Source organism: Grammomys surdaster, unplaced genomic scaffold (assembly GCF_004785775.1).
Source record: "Grammomys surdaster isolate TR1022 unplaced genomic scaffold, NIH_TR_1.0 348, whole genome shotgun sequence".
In the NCBI taxonomy this organism is placed as follows: domain Eukaryota; kingdom Metazoa; phylum Chordata; class Mammalia; order Rodentia; family Muridae; genus Grammomys; species Grammomys surdaster.
The window spans coordinates 6,169,521-6,182,195 of NW_021604767.1; positions in this window are offsets into that span (position 1 = coordinate 6,169,521).

A 12,675-nucleotide genomic window follows, 5' to 3' on the forward strand; every position below is an offset into this window, starting at 1 on the left:
TTCCAAACTATTGTTTGGGTTTAAGTATCTGCTTATGTCTGAGTCAGCAGCTTGTTGGGCCTCTCTGAGGGCAGTCATGCCCTTCTTGGTTCCTGTCTGTAAGTACATCATAACCTCAGTAATAGTGTCAGACCTTGGAGACCTTAACATATGTCCTAATTTGGGCCAATCACTGAACCTTCTTACCCTCTATCTCTTCTCCACTTTTGTTCCTACAGTTCTTTAAGACAGGAACAATTCCAGGTCAGAGTTTTTGATTGTGAGATGGCAACCTCATGCCTCCACTGGGTTTCCTATCTTTCTACTGGCAGCGGATTGTACAAGTTCCCTCTCCCCACTGCTGGGCATTTCTTCTAAGGTTCTTCCCTTTGAGGCCTGAGATGCTCTCACCTCTCAGGTCTCTGGTACATTCTAGAGGATCACCCCACCTCCTACCTCCTCAGGTTATGTATTACCATCCATTATGCTGTCCCTTGAGGCTTCACTCCTGTTCCCCCCACAAAACTTGACAATGTTCTCCTTTTCCCCTGCCCTTCCCACTCCCCTCTCCCACCCAGTTCCTTCCCTCCCTCTGCCCTTTGCTTTTTTCTCCCTCCTAAGTAGGATTGAAGCATCCTTGCTTGGACTCTTTGGTGTGTTAACTGTGACTTCTGTGGGTTGTGTTCTAGGTATTCTGTACTTTTTATGGCTAATATCCACTTATTAGTGAGTACATATCATGCATGTCTTTTTGGGTCTAAGATATATCACTCAGGATTATATTTTCAAGTTCCATCCATTTGCCTGCCAAATTCATAATGTCTCATTCTTAATAGTTAAGTAGTATTCCATTGTGTAAGTGAACCACATTTTCTGTATCCATTCTTCCCTGTGGGACATCTGGGTTGTTTCCAGCTTTTGGCTATCACAAATAAGGTCACTGTGAAGAGAGTGGAGCATGTGCCCTTGGGGCATGGTGGGGTGTCCCTCGCAATAATCTCACCAGCAAGAATGCACACAGACACCAGGGTCCTTCTGCAGCAAAACTTTTATTGCGATGTGAAGAGGAAAGACCCCGGGCCCCGAAAAGGCACCGCTTAAATACACCCTGGAGCAGCGTGTCTACTGGTTGAGGATGGGCCGTGACTTGGAGCACATTTTCCACTCGCACAAAGGCAGTTTATCTTTAAGCTTGTGAGAGCACCAGATGCCAGCGCCATTCTATAATGGCGAATACTGTCACTGCTCACCGCGGCTCTCCACATCTCCCCCTTTTTGTTTTAATAAGAATCACAGGCACTGGCCAATGCCCCGTGTCTTAGGCTAGCTGACGTGAATCTATAACCAGCACCAATGAAAGGTGAGTTCCCTGTCTTAGGCAGCGAGGGTTGCACACCCACACCTGGCATTCTCTGAATGTGCACCCCAGGTTGTGGCCACTTGCAAGGCCCGTCACGGGGTGGACTCACAGCTAGTGGTGCTTCTGGCTTATGGTGTCAACCTATTCCCGTCGTTGGGACCAATGGCAGCTGGCCCGGAGGCATAGTAGCATCTGTCAGCACAGTCTTCCCAACCCTACCAGGTGCAATGGACACAAGTCCTCTGGGTGCAAGGGCTAAGGGAGACAGAAAGAGATGCAAACACCCATCCCTGTGCAATGGAGCCATCTCCCAGGGGTGCAAGGGCTGTTTGCCTCAATATACAGGTACCAGAGCTACACAGACAAGGACCAGCCAGGCCAAGACTCCTCACCGACCCAGTGCAATGGGCTGAACCTTTGGGGTGCATTGGCTGAGGACCTAAACACTGGCTATTTCCTTAACATAGACAACCAGATTTCGGGAGATGAACCTTGTTCTAAGGCCACAAGTGCTTGGGCAATAACGACCTTATCACGTTTCTGTTGAGCTCTGAGCTTGCAAACCAACCAGAGTATGAACACTAATCCACAACACAGGGCTGCACCAAACAGGCCTACTCCCACACACTCTTTAAAGAAGGAGAAGACTGAAGAAATCCAGGAGGAGAGTCCTTCAGTCAGTGAAAGGTCCACACGCGTTGAGTTGATGGCCACCACTGCTGCTTGCAACTTCTCGAGAAGTTCATCAAATCCTTCTGACCATTCTCCTGCTAGGTAACGAGACAATTGTCTGGACAAATTAGCTGCTCGAGTAAAGTTTTCATATTGAACACTAGTAATACAGAGGGCTCCCAGATTTCTTTCACATCCCAATTGTGCCAGTTGAAAGAGAATATCTAACCTTTCTTCTACCAAGTCTAGGCACTGATTAACAATCATCAATCCACCTTTCAATTCAGCACTCGTAGAAGTATGGATGTTGACCGCCTCTGCCACTGCAGTGGATAGCTGACTTAAAGCTGCATCTGTTTGGACTTTGGTTGCCATAGCAATCCCAGCAGCCGTAGCTGCAATGGCACTAACTGATATCGCCATCACTATGGCTGCAGTTATACCAAAGTCTCTTTTTTGTCTGAATAATGATAGGGTAGAAGGGGTTTCAACAGGAACAGGGACCCATTGTGGCACCCTGGCAACCATGGCACGCTTAGCTTGTCCAACAGCCCAGCACTGAGACATCATGCATGAATCATTAGTGCAGTTTTCAAATGAAGAATTTGAAAGAATAAACAGGAAGGGGGGAAAGACACACACTGGGGTAGGTGAAAATACCGTTTGATTTACAATAATCTTGCTAACTCCAGTAATTAACTGAGTAGCATTTGTCAACTGAGGGGCCTGATCTGAACTCTGCTTCACCATAGTTCCGTTAATAACTCCCGTAAAGGATGCCCTTCCTGCCGCTCCGCCCTGGAGAAAGGCTAGGGAGTTGAGGTCGGTACAACTGCCATTAATCCCACAAAGTAGCCATTTGTGGAAGGGATTCATACTAGGGCCCTGTAGAAAAGGGCCCTCTCTCATCACCGCGTTAGCTCCAGGATCCACCAACATATTGGGTGAAAAGGAAAAGGTTTCATTGGTATCTGTCCATCGTGTTACTCTGGATTGACAATCAGACCAGGACAGAACAACTCCCTCATCTTCTTGACTACAAAAGGGGGAGACCTTAGGTTGACGGGGATGCTTCCCATCAGTAAAGTTGGGTGATAAAAATGTTCCATTTATCCAAATGGCCGGTTGCAAAAAGGACTGTGAGAACTCATTGACATAACTATTATCCTTTTCATTATTATTCTTTTTAGTTGTTAATTTAACCCAGCTTCTCTTGTCATAAAACCACCCCAAGGCTCTCTTCGAGAGAGTTATACAGTTTCCTGTCTCAGTAATCTGAAAGCAGAGAGAGCCCAGTTCAGGCAAGGAGCGATTTTCCCCCAGGGGGGAATGGGTTTTATCATAGGGAAGATAAGGCAACCCCATGGTTTTATTAGTTGTAAGAAATCTTGGAAACAGCACGGCATCATGTCTAACAGGTATGGGTTTAGGAAAAGCAGATAATATAGCCCATCATTGTTCCCCCCATATACTAGGAACCCAAATCTGGAGGATCCAAATTAGGACTGGAAACGTCTGCAGATGAATCCTTCAGGGGGTCATCTTCAGTTGCCATGAGCCTTCGAGTCAGTTGCTCTGGTTGCCAAAATGGATTGTCTTCTTCCTGCGGAAAAACACAAACAGCTCCCCTGGATCTTATTAAAATAGGATCCGGGCCTTTCCATTGTCTGGTCAAGACATCCTTCGATCTGACCATCTCTTTTGGCCTGTCAGGCTCTCAACAATGGCAGTCAGCAGCCGAATGGCCCTGACTGTCCAAATTTAAAAAATTAAGAATAAAGAGTGCTATAGAAACGGTTACTCGTGGCACTAAGGGTAGAGCCTCCTCAACTCCCCCTTTTTGTTTTATTAGATAAGATTTTAGAGTGCGATGAGCCTGTTCTATGATGCCTTGTCCTTGAGGATTGTATGGAAGGCCCATCAGATGGGTCACCTCCATTTGGCGACAAAATTGTCCAAACTTTTGAGACGTATAAGCTGGTCCATTATCAGTCTTGAGAATTTTAGGCTTTCCCCAGGCACTCCAGGCCTCAAGGCAATGTTGGATAACATGTGCTGCCTTTTCTCCCGATAAAGGGGAGGCAAAAATGATTTCAGAACAGGTGTCAATAGAAACATGTAAATACTGAAGTCTCCCAAAAGATGGAATATGGGTAACATCCATTTGCCAAATCTGCAATGGTCGAATTCCTCATGGATTAATTCCCACATGAGGCACAGGTAAAAATTGACAGCAATTCTGACTGAGTAACTATATCTCTAGCTTCTTTTCTAGTTATATCAAATCGACGACGTAATGTCTCTGCTGTCACATGAAATTTTTTATGAAAGTCTTTGGCCAAATCCAATTTTGGGGATAGGGCGATAGCAACCAACTTTGTGGCTTGATCCGCCAGGTCATTTCCATGAGACATTGGACCTGGTAGACCTGAGTGAGCCCTAATATGTGTAATAAAAACAGGATACCTCCTATTAACCAAGATAGATTGAATCTTTTGAAAAACTTCTGAAAGCCTGCTAGAGGGCCTAATTAATCCAGCAACTTCCAAGACTTTAACTGCATTTACCACATATAGGGAATCAGATACAATATTTAAGGGGCCTGGAAAGGTTTCTAAGACTTCCAGTACCACTAAGCATTCCACAATTTGAGGTGAAGTTTCATTATATTGTTTAGATGTAACTCTATCATTAACCACATAGGCGCCTATTCCTGTTTTTGACCCATCTGTATATACCACTACCCCATCTGGGAGTGGTTCTTGAGATAAAATATGTGGGAAAACAACAGCCTGACTCAAGGCAAATTGTAAAATAGGATGTTTAGGATAATGATTATCTATTTGGCCATTAAAGGAAGTGACTAACACTGCCTGAACATCAGAGGTAGCAGTTAATATTTGAACCTGATGTGCAGTGTAAGGTACTACCAGAACTTTAGGCTCCCACCCAAAATGAGTAATAGCTGCTTTTAATCCTCGAAGGGCAAGCTGAGCAGTTGCATCTGGATACCATTCAATAATCCTTGCAGGGGATGCATTGGGATGGATCCATAATAAGGGCCCATCCTGCCATAACACAGCAGTTGGTAAATGTCTGGTTTTAAAGACACACAAATTAAAAGTTTTAGTCTCATCAATGCGTTTCAGCTGGGCTTCCTGTAAAGCATCCTCTACTATTTGCAGGGCACGGCTTGCAGCCAGTGTTAGTGCTCTTGGTGAGGAAATGTGAGAATCTCCTTCCAAAATGTCAAACAAAGGTTTCAATTCAGCAGAGGGAATTTTCAAAAATGGTCTTAACCAATTTATATCACCTAACAATTTTTGAAAATCATTTAAGGTATGTAAATGATCTCTGCGAATTTCTAATTTTTGAGGAACTATTTTCTCAGGGTAAATAACTGTCCCTAAAAAGGAACCAATTTCTGAAATTTGAACCTTCTCTGTGGCAATATGCAGACCCCGCTGTCTTAATGCAGCAATTAATAAAGGATATGAGTTCTGCAAAATGGTCAGCTCTTTATGGCAGATTAGAATATCATCCATAAAATGAATCAAAAGCAGGGAAGGAAATTGTTTCCTAACGGGTTCAAGGGCCATTTGTACATACAGTTGACACATAGTAGGACTATTGGCCATGCCTTGAGGCAAAACTTTCCAATATCTCTTATCAGGTTCAAGGTGATTAATAGCAGGTAATGTAAATGCAAATCTCTGTCTGTCTTGTGGGTGTAGGGGAATGAAGAAGAAGCAGTCTTTAATATCTATAATTATTATCCTCCACTGCTTAGGTAAAGCAGAGAGCAGAGGTAGGGCTTGTTGCACTGAGCCAAACAGCTGCATCTGCGCATTAATGGCACTTAAATCATGGAGAAGTCTCCATTTTCCTGATTTCTTTTTTATGACAAAAATAGGTGTATTCCAAGGGGAAGTAGAAGGTTCTAAATGGCCATTTTTAACTTGCTGTTCAATTAATTTAGTAGCGGCCTCCAATTTTTCAGAGCATAAGGGCCACTGAGGAACCCACACAGCCTCCTCCGTAAGCCAGGGTATGGGCATAGAGCCCTCAATGGCAACTAGGGAAAACCCAGACCTTGTCTTCCTGTATTGCTTTCTTGCGAGATTGGGTTTAATCTTCCTTATTCTTTTCTGCCAAGGCCTTTTCCTTCCTTATATCTCATCCTTTTCATAATTTCTATGGCTTGTTGTGAATACTCATTAGTCAATGTCAGTCCCAAGTCTTGCAAAATGTCTCTTCCCCAGAGGTTAACAGGGAGAGGAAGCACATAAGGTATAAAGCTTCCTGTCTGACCCTCTGGTGTCTGCCAAGTCAAGGAGCGTGAACTGACTGCAGGGCTGGCCTCATATCCCAACCCTTGTAAGGAGTGGGATGATTGTGTAACAGGCCACACCTTAGGCCACCAGTTGGAGGAAATAATACTTTTATCAGCTCCTGTGTCTAAAATTCCTACAAAATTCTTCCCCTCTATCATTAATTTTAAAGTGGGTCTAGTTTTAAGATCGACTACCAGGTGAGCAAAGTCAGTTCCTGAAGAACCAAGCCCATTGGTGCCTCTAGGCACCCCGGTTGATGGGAAACAATCATGCAAACTTGGGAAAATAACCAATTGAGCAATCCTATCCCCAGGGGAAATAGAAAATATGCCTTGGGGACAAGAACAGAGAACCTGAAGTTCTCCTGTATAATTTTGGTCTATCACTCCAGGGTGAACCACGACCCCTTTCAATGTTAGGGAGGAACGACCTAGAATAAGGCCGACACTACCCTCAGGCAGGGGACCTTTGAAATCAATTGAGACAAGCTGTGCGCCCTCATGTGGTGTTAGTAAGAATTGGGAGGTGGAACGGAGGTCCAATCCTGTGAAACTTCTTGTAGTTCTGCAGCTAGAGGTGTCCCCTGGCTGCATGCTTGTATCCCATATTTCTTGGGGCCCTGGGATCTGGGGCCCGAAAATCCATTTTTTGGAATACCTTCCTCTCTTCCCGATGGTGGGGGATCATGTTGAATAAGCTTTCCTTGAGTATCTCTGACCGAACGACACTCATTAGCCCAGTGATAACCTTTCCTGCATTTATTGCAAAGTCCCAGTCTTTTCTGCATGGCAGCACGGCACTCTCGTTTCAAATGACCCGGTTTGCCACAGTTATAGCATACTTTACGGCTGCCAGGACTTGAGTGGCTCTGGCTTTGCAAGATAGCTGCAGCCAGGCCAGCGTTAGTCAGCGGGCCTCCAAGCCCCCTGCAGACCTTTATCCAATCTGTTAACTCTTTGCTTCTTCTAGGGGTAATTACTGCCTTGCATTCTGGTGAAGCATTTTCATATACTAGCTGTTCTATTAGTGGTCTGACTCGCTCCGGGTCTCCAAAAATTCTGCCTGCTGCTTCTGTCATTCTAGCCACAAAGTCTGAGAATGACTCCTGGGGGGCTTGCAATACCTTTGTTAAATTTCCCCCAGCCCCCCCCCCCCTTAGAGAGGGCTTTCCATGCTTTAATAGCAGCAGCGGAGATCTGGCCATATGCTCCCCAATCGTAGTTTGTCTGATTATTAACAAACTGTCCCTGCCCTGTTAGCAGGTCAAATGTCCATTGTCTTTGATTGCCTTCCGCGTTAGCTTTGGCTTTTGCCTGCGTCTGAGAGGTGTCATGCCACAAAGCTTTCCACTCCATATACTGTCCCATGTTAGGGAGGGCAGCTTTTACTGTATTTTGCCAATCACTCGGAGTCATTGCCATAGCGGCAAATCTCTCGAGCTGCATGATTGTGAAATTGGCATCAAACCCATACTTCTGAACTGATTCAGCAAGTTCTTTAATAGAAGCATATTCTACCGGTGCGTGGACGCGACCTCCCTCTGCAGTTTCAAACACTGGAAAAGCTTGAAGCATTTTTCTTTTATCTTCTTTTGAAAGAAAGGAATCTGAGCAGCACCCGTCCGCATAGGGCGGAGGAGTGCTGGGAGCTGCGGCCGGGAGTGCTGGCTGGGAGATCACCACGGGCGGGGGAGCCGCACGCGTGGTTTCTAATCCCCGCCTCCTTTTGTTCTCGATTTGGCGGCAGCAGCCTCCCATCTAGATGGTATCCTTCCGCCTCATAGCGGACTATTTTTTCATCTGAGTCTTTCTCCTCGGAAGGACTTAACTCCTCTGACTCAGAGCTATCTAATCTCAAAGTCTCCAAATCCTTTACCGGATATAGAGGCTTTTTCTCCTTCGTACGTTCCTCTCCCAGGGAAATTTCCGTTCCCTTATCTCTCACTCCCGCGGATCTAGCGTCCTTGGGAGGGTCCTTTTTCTTAGGCATGCCTATCCTTTTTTCTTTCTGAGCTTCCTTTTTTTTTCTGAGCTCCTAAGTGCTTACCAAGCTCTGTTTCTGACATGCTGTCCTGTAATTCGTCTAACACTCCCTGGCCTGCCACGATAGCCGGGCTGCACTTTTCATCCTGTAAGCACGATTTTACTAGTTTCCACAGTGGCCGCGTCCCAGGCTTCAACTTCCCATTCTGTTGTTCCCTAATTAAATCGCCCTCCAGTTTGTCCCAGGAGGTGAGCGTCAGCGATCTCGAACATATATACCAGGGTGCTACGCAATCGATCTCCTTCACAAACCCCTCTAACGTTTTTGTAGAGACTTTCAATTTATGCTGTCCCAAGAGCGTCTGGACCGCTGTAATAATAGAATGTGAAGCCCCCATGCTGCTCTCTTATCTATGAGAGAATCTGACACTCAGGGGAGGGGCAGCACGGCTTATCTACGTCCGACTAACCGTGCCAAACGGCCGCCTGAAGCGGCCGCTGGGAGGGGGGAGGTACCAGCTCAGGCAGCGGCGGAATTTAACAAGAGAATCAGTGGAAACAAAACAAAATCAAAAGGAAGACAATGAACGCTGGCACAACCAGAATGAGAGCCTCCATGGCACCTTGTAATTGGGGAGTGAGATGGGAAAAATCAAGGCCAAACATACCTCTCAGAGCTTACTTTTGTTCTGCAGTTCTGAACCCACCCCATGAACGGGGGATCTTCCTCGGGCGGTGCCGGTGATGGTGAGTGTCCTGGGTTTCGGTGCCAACTGTCCTGCGCAATAATCTCGCCAGCAAGAATGCACACAGACACCAGGGTCCTTCTGCAGCAAAACTTTTATTGCGATGTGAAGAGGAAAGACCCCGGGCCCCGAAAAGGCACCGCTTAAATACACCCTGGAGCGGCATGTCTATTTCTGGTTGGCTGCTTGCCCAGAAGCACATATATGCCCTGGGATGGGCCGTGACTTGGCGTCCATTTTCCACTTGCACATGGCAATTTATCTTTAAGCTGGTGAGAGCACCAGATGCCAGCGCCATCATATAATGGCGAATACTGTCACTGCTCACCACAGCTCTCCACAGTGGGGAAGTTTTTGGGTACATGCACAGGAGTTGTATATTTGGGTCTTCAGATAGATCTATTTCTAATTTTCTGAGTAACCTCCAGATTGATTTCCAGAGTGGTTGTACCAGTTTGCAATCCTACTACCAATGGAGGAGTGTTCCTCTTTCTCTCCATTCTCACCAACATGTGCTGTCACTTCAGTTATTGTTCTTAGCCATTCTGATTGGTGTAAGGAGAAATTTCAGGGACATTTTGATTTGCATCACTAAGGAATTTGAACATTTTTTAAAGTACTTCTCAGCCCTATGAATAAAGGAGGAACTCATGAGGTCCTACAAACCAAACCCATTGACTGAGTCATTGACTTCTGAAAGATGCTGGGAGAAGGATAACTGTAGTCTGTAATCACGTAATCATTAAGGAAGTCAACAAGTCTATTGAATAGTCCCAAGTTCATGGTCACAAACATGACCTGGTAACAATGGGTCTAAAGAAAAAGAACAGAGGAAAACAAAACAAAACAAACAAAATATATGTGATGAAGGGACTTATAGGAAGGCAGGAGTATAATAAGGATGGGAGAGAGATTAGAGAGGAAGGGATGGCTTAAGTTATGAGAATATGCTATACAAATGTTTAAAATTGTCAATGGACAAATTTTAAAATAGAAAAATCTGATGAAATATAGGTGAACATATTGGGAAGCAGAGCTTAACTAAAGAAAGAGGAGGGTTAAGAGGAAAGCCTGGGATCCATAATGTACATATCAAAGAATTAATAAATGCAAAATAGTATAATTTTTAAGACTCATAATAGGTGTGATATAATTCTGAAGCTGGAGATTAGCTTTCAGAAATACAGAAGCACTTTTGAGTGGGTCAAATGCCTAGATAGTAGTATTTTAAGAATGGCCATATTCAGAAAATTTGTTAAGGGGGGCACTGATGGCTATAAAGAATAATCTGCATGTCAAGCAGCACATAGTCAACTGAAAGTAAACTCCTCCACAGCATCTACAGGGTTTCTTGTAATATCAGGGCCTTTCTTTATATATACTATTTTAATTGTTTAAATTGTATTATAACTTTACTATATATACTCTTTATTTTTATACCACAGGCCCTTTATATATATATTATGACTTCCAGTTTAATGCTTCTATGGAAATCCTGAGTATGAGAATGAGGATATTTCAGTATTTATGTCTGATTCTTCTGCCTTTTCTTGGGTTGTTTTCCTTCTGTTTGCTTCTTTTATCCTATTATGAGGTGTCATTGTTTTTTTTATCATGTTATGCTAAATACAAACATGATATTTATATATCTTACATATAATATAGTATAATGCTATACTAATTATATTATACTTTCATTCATTAGAAATCTATTCATTTTCTGAGAGACAGAAAGGGGTAGATTTTGTTGGGAGGCGAGATGGGAGGAACTGGGAAGAACAGAGGGAGAAAAACTTTAGAATATATTATATGGGAAAACAATCCACTTTCAATAAAAAGAAAAAATAAAGCTAAAACAAAATATTCACTCAAAATCTTATCATAAAATAAAGACAATGTTGCCAGCTTATGGGCTTTTGGAAATTTGACTAGATACTAAGAACTTTGACTTAATCCATGCATTGATTTGTAGATTGATTAAGAAAATTATAATTGGAGATGGGTAGAGGTGTGTCTTCTCTGAAGAAAGTATATCAATAGAGTTGTGCCCTAAAATACCCTTTCTTGTCTTTTGTTGCGTTTGTTTACTCTTTTTCTCAATTACCTTGTCTGATTGATGTGAGAAACCTCTGTCCCATTGCCATTATATTACATTTCACATAAGATTTAAAGCATTAGAAGTAATCAACTTTCAAGAGTCCATACTAAAATTTTGAGCCAAAGTAAATCTCCCCTTCTTAGAACGTGATTTTTTAGGTATTTGTTACAGGTCCAAGAATAGTGACTACTAGGAAGGCATTGTTCTCCAAGGGTATCTAAATTATTCATTAGTTCCTTTGTGAACTGCATATATTTCTAGACAGAAGAACTAAAATTTGAGAGTGTGTGTGAGTATCTGCACACAAATCATTCACCTCCCACAAAGGAGAAGTATCTGAGCTGTGGATGTCAACTTGGAAATATATTAATGCAAGAGAAAATTATTACCTTTAAGACCAGTCCATGAGAAGAAATTGCCAGAAGTGCTCTCTGACATGTTGCATCTGAAAGCTGGTTCAACTAACAAGAGATGCCACGAAGATTCCCAAGAGCTCAATGTATATATCCTTCTCTTCCAGACAGCCTTATATGAAGAGAAGTATTTGAATTATGTATTAATTTGCAATATGTAAGTATTTGGTTAAATTGAATATAAGTCAGTTATCAATGACCACCTGAAATATGACAGAAGCAAGGGGACCAGTGGACGAAGAATACTATGGCAAATTTATGCTTTCATGTGTTGTTTAGATATGTGATCTGGAAAACTGAGATTTTCCATATAAGTAGGTTCATTTTTATAAATTGCATGCTCATGTCATGACAAAAGGATAATGCTGAACTTTAAAATTCTTTGACTATAGTATAAAAGTTTAATATTGTCACCATTTCTAATAGTCATGTTAAAGAACAATGATTTATCTGTATGCCTATAAATGGACACAATAACAAAGTCATATACCTGAAGCACATGCTAATTTCTCTGCTTTGTAATGCTTAAAAGCTTCTATGGTTGCTATTAATTATTTACAAAATTTAGTTTTAAGGACCTATTGTCTCTTGATAATTCAAAATCGTTCAAAATCTACATTGCTAATTTTACACTGACTTTACACTAAACTTGGATTGGGAAAGTTAGATTTCTACTTTTAACTTCATATAGTGTCTCACATGGTAATGGTCTTGCTAGATCCAAGAGAAATATAAGCTATCAGGAAAGAACTCAAGGTGGCAGAGTATTCTTCAAACGTGAAGGAGTGATTCTTTCACCTAATGAAGAAGATAAAGGGACCTGATACTTTCATATAAAAATTATGGTCATGTGCCTTAGTTGACTTAATGATAACTATGATAACAGTTAACCCTGAAGATGGTGAAAACAAATGGAATTTATTTCTTATGTTATGAATTCCCAATCATAGTTTGTTTATAAATTTTTTAACACTTTATAATAATATTTGACTAGACATTTTCTCAAAAAGAGTATTAACAATTAAATGCCTGTTTTCTAATGCGAGAGAAAAAGAAAGGATGTAAATGTGGATGGGTGCGGATATGGGGGA